Source organism: Rutilus rutilus (assembly GCF_951802725.1).
Source record: "Rutilus rutilus genome assembly, chromosome: 11".
Classification (NCBI taxonomy): domain Eukaryota; kingdom Metazoa; phylum Chordata; class Actinopteri; order Cypriniformes; family Leuciscidae; genus Rutilus; species Rutilus rutilus.
In genome coordinates, this window is record NC_140216.1 from 41,351,113 (window position 1) to 41,366,080 (window position 14,968).

General features: G+C 36.6%; 1 long non-coding RNA gene across 1 annotated transcript in view; it reads right to left on the reverse strand.

Moving 5' to 3' along the window:
• Positions 1–924: 924 nt before the first annotated feature.
• The window catches only part of LOC311300373, a 51,293-nt gene continuing 37,249 nt past the window's right edge, over positions 925–14,968 (reverse strand). The window contains exons 3-4 of the long non-coding RNA XR_014629276.1: positions 2,878–2,955; positions 925–2,472 (exon numbers count right to left, since the gene is read on the reverse strand). This is a non-coding gene — a long non-coding RNA (uncharacterized lncRNA). The remainder of the gene's footprint in view (positions 2,473–2,877; positions 2,956–14,968) is intronic.

A 14,968-nucleotide genomic window follows, 5' to 3' on the forward strand; every position in this document is an offset into this window, starting at 1 on the left:
CTGAAACGCGTTAGGTTGCACATAAGTAAGCCCAGGACCTGCCCTGAACAGTTTAATATGCGGTACGCAGAGCCATAGGACTATTATTTTGTTGAATAAACCTGGGGAACTACCGATGACGTCACATTCACATGCTCAGATTTTCTTGACCAATCGGCTGACAGGGGCGCCTCATGACCGTCCACATGTGCAAAACGAATTTTGAAGTCATTTATCCGTTTTTTGCCTGTGAACTAAAAAATGAAAAATCAAGCCGAAATCTCGTTTTTTTGTTTTTTTCGAAAAAACGAATAAAGGCGCCGTTTCTCGTTTCTGCTTATTTCATTTGAAATAGGAAATGAAATGGACGGAAGATACCCTGATTCTGATTCAATTCAGAAAACACAACGACAATTCATAAAAAAACAAAATGACAATTCAGAAAAAACAAAATAACAATTCAGAAAACACAACGACAATTCATAAAAAAAAAAAACGACAATTCAGAAAAATCAAAACAACAATTCAGAAAACACAATGACAATTCAGAAAACAAAATAACAATTAAGAAAACATGACAATTCATACAAAACGGAAAAGGTAGTGTATATTTTGAGAATTACATACTTATCACCGATTGGACGAGACACCTGTCAATCATGAAATTTGTGATCAACTTTGTTTTGCTATGCGAAAATTGAAGACATTGAACGTTACTTTGAAGAAGGACATTCATGTGCCGTGATTGTGGACATGCTTGCGACATACCACATAATATTTGCTATATTAATAGTGTGTCATGAGTTTAGGATGCCTGAGCACATGGTTCGCATGAGTGTTTCGCGATTAGCGCAATAGTCTGCTATTCATTATAAATGGTCATTATGTCGATGTTATTTGAGTGTAAAAGAGTACATGATTTCGTTTCAGTCTTATTTTGATTGTAAAAAGCATGAGTGTTACTACCAGCTGTAAATGCCACACGTCATTTTGGGGCTAGAGCATGAGAACTGTGTTAAATAGCTTGTTTATCATATTTTTCCTTCTAGTGTATGGAATGTTTAAAGCCACTTATGTCTACAACGAGTCATTACTGTAAAAAAGGTGATATACATGTTGAGAATGTATGTTTTGAGCTTTTGTTATATGCATATTCTCTTATGCTTCATTCTGAATAAATACACCAATAAAGTATCCATCACGGCAGCGCTCTCTTTTATTTCATTTTTCGACATACAACATTAAAAGCTGCCTGGACCAGGACGGTTGTTCGGCTACCAGACAATGTGGTTAGTTAGTTCTGCAGAAGTTGCGTGTTAAATGTGATGACATTATGCGGCTGCTGCAAGAACTCAACCCACAAGGGACAGAACAAAGGACACGTCGTAGATTCATTAGGCGTATCTATCACTCCATTTGACTGAACTATCTTTGGCACGTTGATGGGTACGATTTTCTATCCTCGGTACTTCCAGTATCGCTTGATTGACAGGTGTCATTCCTAAAATATACCTACCTTTTCCATTTTGTATGAATTGTTGTGTTTTCTGAATTGTTATTTTGATTTTAGACTTGCCATTGTGTTAATAATTTGTTGTTTTGTTTTTGGATTTGTTGTTTTGTTTTTGTAATTGTGATTTGTTCTGCACCTCTCGGCCACCGTAGGAGTGCCCTCTGGTGGCTCTCATGGGCACTCCAGCTGGTGACCGTTACAATATGCAGCATTATTAGGAAACCTCTTTCTCACTGTTCCCTCTGGAATGTGGAGGGTGGGAGGGAGTGTGATGCTGATGCCTGTGACACACATCCTGATATATATCAAAGTCCATATATTAATCAATGGTAACTCTTATACACACAAGGTCATAAATATTCCCCATTTTCATCACTGGAGACCCTTATTCTCTGCCTTCATAACCAGGCCAAAGTTCAAATAGTCATCAATAAATCCCTTATACGCACAAGGTCATAAATAATCAATGATCGTAGGTCATTTACAACACCGGAGGATACAAGGTCAAAGGTGACAATGTCAGCGAGAGGGTATAAGGTCACCACTAGGGCAAGGGCAAAGGTCAACCCATTAATCAATTAGAGAGGCCATCAATTATTTTTGACATATGGTGTATCATAATACTACTAGTGTTTCTGCTGTTTCTAGTCCTGCACAGGAAATCCTGAAACACATGATGATGGTTTGATCAGTTTTGACTTAACCATGAATATGAAGATGATACTCCAGGATTAGTCGCTCCACTTCTGTCTGATCATTATTGTAATAAACATGTATAAAGTATTTCCCAGCATCACTGTAGATCAGATCCTTGATGACGACGTCACATGATCCTCGACCACTGCAGTTTTTCTTCTCACACACAGGGATGATTTTAGACAGACTGATTAATCTGATCTCCACAATCTCTCTGTCCTCAGATCCACATGATAGAGTGACGTTTCCTCCCTTTATTCCTGACACAGCTTTAGTGGAGGATCCTGCAAATACACACAGCAATATTCACTCAATACACACTGGAAAAGAAATGTTCTGTCTATTTTCTGTAATCAGTACAATCTCAAATATTCTAGTGGAGTTATTTCAGTGAACTGGATTAAAAAATAAAATAAATGAAGGCAACAACAATATTATAAGTGGCACATTACACAGTTTTAAATGTTGATGACAGTATAAAGCTAGAGATGTGTTGTGCAGTTTTAGTAAAATACTGAACATCATTTATTTATCAATGAACCAGAAGAAACTGCATAAATAAACCAGTGATGTCAGTGTGTGTTACTGATGTAATATGATGGGAAATTTACACCATCAATCCACAAATACCTGCCAAATCACTGAGTGACACAACAGAAAAACAATTGATTAACATAAATGACACTGACCGCTAAAACTGATAAAGCACAGCAGAAAAAGGAGAAGAAGGAGATTCATCCTGATGAGAAAACAGACGAAGATTCATCCTGAGGAGAAAACAGAAGGTTTGTTATGTGACAGATACACACATTATACACTCACTTTCATTTTAGTTAAAGATTTTCATCCACATGTTTAAAAAAAAAATCACTAAAAAAACATTAAACTATAATCTTTTTAATCTTTGTTTCTCCCATCATAAAAAGCACAAAGGACATGTTTGTGTGAGTGTGACAGTGAGAGACTTTGACTTTTTAAAGCAATTTATTATTAACATTCTAGAAAACATAATTTATCACAACATTACCATCTAAAAAAGAGATCTTCTCCTTCTATAAAAATTAAACCTCTATTTACACACCATTTCTTCTCAAATGTTAGAATATTACAATTCATTTTATTAAATTCATATTCTAATCTTATCCTAGATTCAACTAAGGCCTTGAATAAATTAACCATATTGACTTTTTGTCCTTCCATTTCAATTTTATAAGCCTTCCAAATGGCTAATTTTGCTTGACCAACCAAAAAATTTGAAAAAGTACAGATTTCCCACTTATCACGAGAATACTTACACCCAAAAATAAACACTGTTTTTGAAAAAATTATCCCTAAACTACTCAAAATTCTATCCAAAACATTAAAAAGCAGAGTTAATTTACAACATTCGCAAAAAACATGAAAAACTGTGTCAAGTTCATTACACAAAGTACAAAAAGAAGAATCTGAATATTCACATTTAAACAGAAAAACTTTTGTTGGTAATGCACAATGTAAAATGCGCCACTGTAAATCACCAGACCTTTTTGGTAGGGGTTTTTTATACAATAACCGCCATGAAGGTGATTTATGCTCTGTCACTGAAAGATGAGATCTCCATTTTGTATCTCTCCTCTCTCTTAACTGTCCAGCAAAGAAAGACTTTACACAAACATTATATACGTTTTGCTTGTTCATTATAGAAAAAGGAAGGCTCTGTAAACCTTTAAAAGAGAGCAACAAGTTCACGTCATTATCATTCCCATGTTGGTCTACCTGCGATGTTATATACACTTCTGGAAAAAGAACTTCTGAATCATTATTACCAGACATAAAATTAGTTATATATTCCCACAAGGATGTAGGAAAAGATGCTTTCAAATTCTTTAATATATTTCCAACAATTCTCTCTGATCTACTCCCAATATTTGTAGTAAAATGTTGTACTGAAACCCACTCTCTATTTGTCAAATCAATCAAATCTCCAACTCTAGTTACACCGGCTAAACCAAAGCTAGAAATATCAACGCTAGACATCATAAAAGTATGGGAAAACCAGGGATTGTGAAAAAGTAGTTCATTAAAGCCGAAATGTTCTTTTCTCTCCGGCTTAAAATAACTCCAAGCTTCAAACACAGATCCATAAAACTTGATCTTAAACATGTCCTTTACAACATTTTCTGACATCAGAAACATTTGTTTATCAAAACCCATCTTGTTTTTTCCCCGTAGAATGGCAAGACCAAAACTGATCCACGGTACAGAGTCCAAAGAGAAAAGCAGTTTCTGGGCAGTTTGTAACCTCATGGCTTTCACCTTAGAGGCTAGATGAATCAGTCCTTGACTGCCCTCGATAACAGGAAGACAAAGAACCCCTGGAGGAAGCCAATAATGGCCCCCCCAAAAAAAGTCAACAAAGGCTTTTTGAAGTTGCGATAAAAGCTCTTTCGGGGGGTCTAACACTGTTAGACGATGCCACAGCATCGAGGCGGCTAGATTGTTCACTACTAACACTCTGCCTCTGTAAGATAGCTGGGCTTGAATCCATTTCCATCTCTGGAGCTTGCCTGTCACTTTTTCTAGAAGTCCTTCCCAATTCTTTTTCATAAACTGTTCAGTCCCAAAGAACAGTCCAAGTATCTTTATGCCTTCTTGATTCCAAAGGCACTGACGTGGAAGCTGCGGTAAATTCTGATTTGACCAATGACCTAATAATAAAGTGTCTGTTTTTTCCCAATTGACACGTGCTGAAGAAGCACTCTCATAAATGTTGAGGCATGAGATTAGATGTTTAACATCATTTTCAGATCTAATGATCACTGTGATGTCGTCAGCATAAGCTGTTAGTTTCACTGATGAAGTATTTGAGAGGCAAGATGATGGAACCAACAATCTTTGCAGCTTCTCTCTCAACATCCTCAACATTGGTTAAATGGAAATTGTGTACAAGAGGCCAGATAAACTACAGCCTTGTCTCACTCCTCTATGTACAGAAAAAGGTCTCGTCAGACTTCCATTAATTTTCAGCATACTATAAACATCTGTATACAAAAGTCTTATCCATGAAGTAAACTGTTTTCCAAAGCCAAAGCCTTCAAGTATTTTGAACAGATATTCATGGTCAACTTTATCGAAGGCTTTTTCCTGGTCCAGACAAACAAGGCCAAGATCAACCTTATGCAGTTCGGTTAAATACAACATGTCCCGCACAAGAAAAAGATTGTCAAATATAGACCGCTTTGGTACACAATAGGACTGATCTTCGTGAATAATAGATGCTAAAAATTCCTTGAGACGATTTGTCAGAGCTTTAGATAAGATTTTATAATCAGTTCCCAAAAGAGAAACTGGTCGCCAGTTCTTTAATAGGCCAAGATCTCCTTTCTTGGGTAAAAGAGTGATTACAGCTCTTCTACAACTCAGGGGTAAGATCTTTGTATCAAAACTTTCACAAAACACATCATACAGATCCTGTCCAATGAGGGACCAGAAGGCCTTGTAGAAATCAGAAGTCAAACCATCCAACCCTGGTGATTTTCCTGAAGATTGCTGTTGAACGGCCTCAGTTAACTCGTGAAATGACAATGCTTTGTCTAACTCAGCTTTATCTTCTTTCTTAAGGTGTGGAAGTCCATTTAAAAGCTGATTAGTTGTTTCTAGGTCACAAGGTTGTGCTCTATATAAATCTTCATAAAAAAGTAAAGTTTGTGAAATTATTTCTTTTTTTTCCATTATCTCTTTTCCATTTGGCAATTTAAGATGGTTTATATTTTTCTTTTCTCTGATATTCTTCTCCAATGAAAAAAAGTAAGTCGTAGAAGAATCTATACTGTTTAAATGAAGATGTTTTCCCCGTATGGATGCACAACGAGTTCTTTCTTCATACAAATTCTTTAAAATCAGATTATACTCTTTAAGCATTTTGGCAGTTTCTGTCTCTTCACCATCAGTGATGGAGCTGCTTAGCTTGAGAATTTGCTCTTCCAAGAACTGGACCTTTTCTTTCATTTCCATCAAACGACTTCTTGAATATTGCAGACAAAAGAGCTGGATCTGTACTTTTCCAATATCCCACCACTGGCCTAAAGTTTTATACTTTAACTTTCTCTCTCTCCACTCTCTCCAAAAAAGAGTAAAAAATTGTACAAAAGACTTATCTTGCAATAATCTATTGTTAAACCGCCAGATGTTACGGTGGGAAATGCCCTGTGTTATAGTCATAGATACTGCAATATAATGATGATCAGAAAAAGAAGTTGGCAAAATTTTACTATTAAGAAATCTTCCTCTATTGTTCTTTTGAACGTAAAATCTATCAAGTCTTGCGCCAGAGACTGTGTTAGAATTAATTTTCAACCATGTATATTGTTTGTCTCTAGGGAAGGCTTCTCTCCAAACGTCAACAAGATTATGAAACTGAACAACGGTTTTGAGAGTTTCAGACGATTTGTGATTAGGTTCAACATGATTCCGATCCATAGTGTAATCAAGAGTACAATTAAAATCACCAGCTAAAATTATTATTCTATTTTCTGGAATTTTTGAAATAACACTTTTTAATTTTTTTAAAAAAGGAACTCTTTCTACACCATCATTCGGAGCATAAATATTAATAAGAGAAAAAAATAACTCATATAACTTAAATTCTATAATTTGCATTCTGCCAGGTATTATTTCTTCAGCTCTACTATCTTGTATTTGTATATCTGAAGAAATAAGAACTGCTACACCGGCACTAACATTCGAACCATGGCTAAGGAAAGATTTACCTTTCCACTCACTTTGCCATTGCACCTGATTATTCAAATCTGTGTGGGTTTCTTGCAGACAAACGATACCCGATTTTTTCCAATTAAAAAAATCAAACAAAGCACACCTCTTTTCAGCACCACGACACCCATTAACATTCAAAGATCCAAAATGTAAGGATACCATGATGCTGACTATTAATAAAGAGACCAAAGGCGTCTGAACACAGGTTATAAATTCTTTTCTCTCCATCAAAAATGAAAAGAAACTTTCAGACCTTCTTTACATTACGATTTACCGTGTTTTTACCTTTGTTATTATTTTCTTAAGGCGATAACGCTTCTGTCTGCTTAGTTCTTCAAATGTTGCTTTGTTCATTGCCATTTTACACGACACCAAAAAACGCTTCAAATCAGGGAAAAATGTCTCAATTTGTGGTTTGCGAGCTCCTTTAGTACCATCTAGAAAATCATTGATTTGTTTTACTGTATACAATCTAGAGCCCAAAGACTCTGATCTTTCAGCATCATCTACATCAGAAAGACTATCTATGCTCTCAAGGTCATTATCTGAATCATTTTCAGAAATAGCATATCCTGAACTCACAAAGGACATCTGAGTATAGCTTTCTTCTTCAGCTACCTCTCTTTCACCTTCTGCTCTATCATCTTCTATAACTGTCTGCTCTTTTTCTGATTGTTTGTCTTCTTCATTTATTGTCAGTGTAGATTTTTCTCTACTACTTGCCAGATTTACAATCTCTTCAGCCATATCATGATTTTCTACAACTCTTAAGCCTCCATTAGTGTTTTCCTTTGCTATTTCAACAACAGGAACGGGGATTAGAACATTATTTTGTTCAACTTGTTGCTCAATTGTTTGCGAATTAGACGACTTATCGATTTGTTTATTTGGACATGTTTGTCTAACATGCCCGTGTTCCCCGCACGAGAAACACCGCATGTGATCTGAGCTAATAAAGATAATCTTTGCCTTCGTGTGTAAATTTCACAGCTAAATTGAGCGGATCTTGTTGCTCGTTCAATATCATGTACGTAAAGCGTCTAAAAGACATAACGTGCTTGATATTCGGATTCTTTAGACCCAGCGGGATCATTTTTATAGGTGCTGTTAACCTGCCATATCTTTCGAGAACGCCTTGGATACTTTCGTTCTTAATGAACGGCGGAACGTTCGATAGTACAATTTTCTTTGACGGACTCGATAACGGCATTACTGGCACGAACGTGTCATTAATCGTAATCCCGATTTCAACCAAACTATCAACCAACTGAACATCAGCAAGAAAAACAACAACAGCTTTGTTCATCCTTGAAGCTGACTTAATGTTTAACCCACCAACCTGTTCGCTGACTGCAACCACCACATCTTCCACAGATATTGAATCATCAGGTGTGCATTTCAATCCATGCTTAAGAGTCAAGCGTGAGAAATCTCCGCTTGACCCCATTATGTTGTCCGACCTCAGTCGGCACTCAACCAAAGTTTGTTAACTAAATTAAATCCTTTAACGAAATCTTACAAAAAAGAAAGAAACGAAAAAGATTAAAATAAACAAACTCTCAAAAGCGTGCTCCCGAACTCTTTTTCCACTTCCTACTACCCACAATCCCCAGAGAGAGAGAGAGAGAGAGAGAGAGAGAGAGAGAGAGAGAGTGTGTGTGTGTGTGTGTGTGTGTGTGTGTGTGTCTTAAAAAGGCCATTACTAGTTAGAATAATATGCCTTCTGACTTAAAGATTTTTCTTTTGCCGAGATTGATCGACACACAGCATCCAACACAGCAGCCAATCAGCGTTTGCGTATATATATATATATATATATATATATATATATATATATATATATATATATATATATATAATAACTGGAACGCACACCGGACATTCTGAACTGGATGTCTTTATATCTTTTTGCCCTGTGCTTCTGCACAATCTCGCGAGAGTACAGAGATCTTGCCCGAGGGCTACGGTGTCCCTTTTGGGAAATACAGTCAGGATGTTACATATAGGATATTACCTTTATGCTTAGTTGTTTATGTATATTTCATCTGTGTTTGGTGCATCATTTCAATTGTTAAAGTCTGTGGTTGAGGTATTCAGAAGTTGTAAACAACTTAATGCGCGTGCGTGTAACTATGGGGGACCAAACTTGCAGAAATTAAAAATGAATAAATACATAAATAAATATGCAAAGAAATGTAAAAAAAACTAAAATAAATGACTATTTATACTTTTATTTCCCTATTTATGTATAATTATATATTTTTCCACATTTATTTTTTCATTTATTTATTTATGCATTTATTTATTTCCACTTTCATTTATTTTCACATTTATTTATGTATATATGTATTTATGTCTACATTTATTTATTTATTTATTTATTTATTTATTTATTTATACATTTATTTATTCATTCATTGCTCTGTATGCTAATGAGGGGGGCGTGTTTTAGAAATCGAGCTCATGCTGCGTTCACACCAAACGCGAATATGCGTCTGGTGCGAGTGATTTCAATGGTAAGTCATTGGTAAGACGCGTTTACGCGCATCTGGAGGTCTTGCGGCGCGAATGAGGCGTTTAGCTCGGCGCGGTAGACACGAATTCGCCTCATTCGCGCGTCTAGTTTGCATGAATGACGCGAATTGAGCGTTTGGTGCGTTACGTGCGTTAAGCGCGAATTGTGCTTTTTGTGCATTCACGCGTTTGACGCGAATTCGCGTCTGCCGCCCAAGTTGAAAAATCTGAACTTCTGCGTCAATTCACGCTGTGTTAACCAATCAGGAGCCTACTTGCTGCTGTCACATGGTGAAGTGACAGTTTATAATGTTATTTTTTGTTACTTTCGCCTCAATAAATTATTTTGTAATATGACTAAAATGCACAACAAAGCAAATCTTTCACATAAAAACTCGATTTCAATATATGAGATACTCATTCTGTATTGAATGCTATTTATTCCATATATATTCTAGATTATATGAAACATTATTAATCTAATGTAAAGACAACAAACACAATTTAGTGTATAAAAAACAAAAATCACAGGACAGGTTTCACTTTTGGAGGCTGGCTCCATTTATTATCAAAACAAAAATAAATCACAGATTAGGTGCGGTCGAGGGTGAACCTCGCGCCGGGCTGTACAGCGCGGGCTCGTCATGCAGAGACCACTCGAGGCCTAGGCCTTATACGGCCTACGCTGTCCTCGTCAGCGTCCTCACCGTCAGGTCCACCAAACCTACCTCCTGGAGCAAATTGTGAAACTCCTGAAACCCTCCGGAGGGTCTGGTGGACCCGAGTACAGCGACGATGTCCCCTAAGCAGCTGTTTCTGCTCTCCAGAGCATATACGAGACTCTCTCGATTAATGCTAATGCTAATGCTAGATAAACATCTAAAAAAAGATGGCCGCCAACGGGTTTCGAAACTTTCGCCCCTGACTGAATTTTGCTTCAAACTTTTGTTTTTACGCGTGTCGATTTCGCTCTTGACGCGCGAATGAGCATAAAGTGGTCACGCGTATAACTAGACGCATCAGGCGCGAATTTAGAAGCATATTCGTGTTTGGTGTGAACGCAGCACTAGAGTGGCAGTGCTGAAGCTTTGAGGCCACAGTGACACCTTGTGGTGTGACCAAACAATACGCAAGAGGTTTGTGGAGGTGACTTTCGGCTATTCAATTGGCGGCCCGCCAATCATCTCCATCCGGCCCGACGGCACCAACCTACCTCCTCCTCTTTTCCTGGCGGTGCGGCTAATTTAGTTTGATACTCGCTCCGATTGACCTGAGAAACGTTTTACGTGCGAATATTTCAGCAATTATTATATGTGTCCCGAATTTATGTCGACTGAACCAGCGATAGGCAACTAATCATTCGTGAATGAATCATTCTTTTGGTTCGATTCTTTCTAAACGCAGTTGCATAACGGTCTAAAACTAATCAGATTCATTCGGACCGCTCTGTCACTGAATCATCTGAAGCGGTTTCTCGGTCAGTACAGTACATGGGCGGATCTACAGGGGGGCAAGGGGGGCAGGTGCCCCCACTCTAGAGCCTTGCCCCCCCAGCTGCCCCCCTAACTTTGATGATCCAAAAACTGTACTTGTAAAAACAACCTGCCACTATGTCCACAAGCTTCTCAAAACAGTGAACTAAACAATACATTTAAGTGAACAATTTAATTTTTAATTTTAAATGTATCATTAGCCCCTCCCCCCCTGCCCCTCAAGTACTTAGCTATGTCCCCGATTCAAACGTGCAGAGCGGCGTTCGCTCAGTCTGACTCAGCTCACACACAGCGAGTCTGCTGCCGTGCGGTGGCCGTGCAACCCAACTGGAGAGACTAAAGCTGCCCCAAAGCCTCTGAAGGTGAAGTGAGTTTCCCCAGGTGTAGTTTAAACACACGTTTAACTTAAAGTTACATTTGTAATGAATGTATTGTATGCTAAAGAGGATTCAGCATCAGCAAAAATAGCGAGTCTATTACGTTAGCCAAAATCAGCGGTCAAATCGCTCCCTCGTGATTTGTAAGAGCACTCTTCCCTTTGATTAGCCTAATTTTGATTTTAGTAAAGACAAGAACAGCTTAATAAAAAATAAAAAATATTGTTTGTATCCATAACGTTTACTGATGGTCGCCGTTACGCCGACGTACATTACGTTACAACAATAGGCTACAGTGCCAGTTAGGAGATCGATCATTTGATTAGCTAAGCTGTCCTATTAAATCCAATTCCTCTCAGATATCACAGCAATGAAACCAGGTTACAACTGGGGAAATAACAAATACAATAGGATTAAGTATGGGCGTTAATAGTTGGGAGAAAATATGATGCGTAATAATGATTAGATCTGCATTTGGTCTTAAAGAGGCAGCAGTCTAATAATCCTGCTGACGATTGCTCCATTAATGTGAATCAAACAACAAAAGGCAAAGAGAAAATCAGTCGCAGCTCTTGAATGATATAAGCTTTAATCTATCTATGATAAACTATGCAGTGTTATTTTAAATCTGACTTTATTAGATGTCTTTTTAGCCCATATTACTCCTGAACAGTAATGTCAGTAGACATTACTGAAATGAAAGCACTGGGTATATAATTTGTATATTTGTTTAATTGTATACTTTTTTTCTTTGACCATGTGTTTGTACTTTGTTTTTGGTGTCCTGTCTTCTGAATATTAAACACAAAAGCCTGCACCCTTCTGCATAACATAGCCTACATGTTTTATTTGTTTTGTTAAAGCATTGCTTTTTCTTTTGCTATAGATATTTATTTATTTTACATTTCAAAATATAAAGCAATATTAATTGTGTTCTAAATGATTATTTTTCCTTTTTTTAATATAACAAAAAGAACCGATAAGAATACCATTAATGTACCGGATCGATAAGGAGTATTGAGTAGTAATAACGAATGATACCCATCCCTATTGGCAGCAACAAATTAAAAGTTATGGCCAATTTAACTGTGATTAAATTCAGTATATATACATCTGCCATATGTTGCCACCCCTCAAAAAGTCCTGCCCCCCTCTCGCCACCCCATAAATATTTTTCTAGATCCGCCTCTGAGTACAGTAACAACAAATAGCGATGTTTTCAGTTGTTTCACTAGTTGTTTCAACACGGCCCAGCACAGAGTTGCGTTTACTCCCGGTCCCAGACACTAACAATAACATAAGGTATGATCCAGTGAAAACTTTGTGACTTGTGTGAACTTTGATGAGGCCGAGAACAATAGCACTGTTAAACATGCGGTTCAATAACGATGTTCAATAAAAACAAGAATCCAACTCTTATGCGCCTGAGCTTGTTTCACATATAACTGTTGATTGTTAGATATAATAGTTAGATGATTTATCTAACAATTGAAATTTACGATATGTAAAATATTTTTATTTTTATATGTTAAATATTCATTCTGCCGATGAGGCCAAAACTGCTTACACCACATGTTTTCATAAAAAGAAGAGCAATTATTAAGTTATAAAACACAACGTCTGTTTTCTGGATCGGGCCTAAAAGACGGATGCCTAAAACTCTGGTGTGGACAGAGTAAAAAATTAATCACATTAAAATACCACTTATCAACTGTAATTCATTAGCTTAACTGTTGTTTAGCAACACACACAAAATAACTGTGTATCTATGACTGTGCTGCGAAATGCGCCTCTTTAAGTGTAATAGTTAGACGAGTTTGAAGTGTAATAGTTTATAGGTAACAGAAAAACAGCAATACTCATCTTTCACATCAATGTTTCGTAGACATAGCAGAAAGATGTTCTAAAAGAAATATAATTTTAGTCTTAAACACTCTCATACTAGAAGGACTGTCATTTAATTATCTTTATGCAATATTTGTACATGTTTTTCATAAATTCCTACATGAACATGTTTGACCACGCTCTGAGACTATATACTTTTTGCAAACTGTACAAAACGAAAAGAAACAAGATGTAAACGGCGTAATCGACTAGTATGTAAAATGCCAATTACAAACATTCAAAAGCCAAAACTGATCACAAGTGGCTTTTCTGTATTTGTTTTAAATGGCTCATGCTGTAATTACTTTTTAGCAAGTTGACCTAGAATTAAATTTTTGTGCAATTTTATCTGCAGGTTTTACTGGAGTGTGGAACTTTGTTTAACAGCCTCAAGCTTTGATGAATACGCATCTCAGTGTCATCAGTGAAACAGTGTCATCTAGAAACTTTTGTGTATTTATTATAAACAGCGCTTTATAACCCTCTTTTCTTAGTGATTTGGTCTTTTGAATCTTACACAGATGTTTTGGACACGTGTGGTGATTCCTGTATAAAGATTATGTTTTAAAGTTAGTCCATAGGCTTTACAAGAGTGTGGACCTTTGCATCACTATGGTGTGGCAAAATATGTTGCCGTGTAAAATTACACACACAGATTTAAGCACAACTATTTACACACATAAGTAGGAGAATATCTAACTGTATATTGTAGATTGTGAACATTCCATTATCCATTTATTTGGGGTCAGAGAACATCCTTAGCTCATACATATCTTTCATTTTGTGCTAGATGTTGAAGTGTTAGTTAAAATATAAAGGTATTAGTTAATAACAAACAAACAAAAACTTTAAATCAACATGAAGCCATAATATTAATAAATAAAATATGGTTTAATTACAGTTTGAGAAAATTACTTCCATAATATTTTCTTTTAGTAAAGCTATGCCTGGATCAGCCGACACAAAGTTTTGTGTTGTGAGACCTCGGAAAGATTACACCAATATTAGATTTCTTGAACATTGCATGGTTGCACTATGCCTGAAACTTAGTAATCAACATGCATTTATGTAGGACTGTCAACAAATCATCTGTTATCATGGTTTAGTTGTATTTTAAAAAAACTGCTTTTTCTTAAAAACGTTGTGTCAGACGTATTTGGTAGCATGATTACCTTGTTTAATCGCGTATTAAGTCCATATTTATCAGGTTGATATTTATTAACAAAAAGAACAAGTTAATGGCCTTGTGTCAGGGTATGAAGATATGTTTGGTTTTTAACACTTTATTCTAACTTTAAAGATAGATTATCCTTTGGAAAGTGTAATACAGTATTTGATTTTGGGTGAAAATCTGGAAAACTACCTTACACATGTAGTGTTTTCGCCAACTGACCTATGAAGGCCTCTCATGTGTAGATTCACTCGGTTGAAAAATGGTATTTTGTAATTTAAACATCTGAAATTAAAGGTACAGTAGTTTTTTTAAATGTATTTTATTAGCTAAAATCATTGTCTTTATTCATAAATATGTCTTCATTGGTGTAAAATGACCTCTGCCAATGATCTGACTTATGCTCATAAGCGAAGATTTTCTTATCTTTATTTACATGGGACGGGTAAGTCCATGGAGGCTTCCATGTCGTTCCGCCATCTTGAAAAACTATGATAGCAGAGAGGGACAAAAAGCACTAGCTACCTCAACACGTGTCATCAACGCGTTTTCGTTCAGAGCCGGCTGACTGAAACCAGCTGAAGTGGAC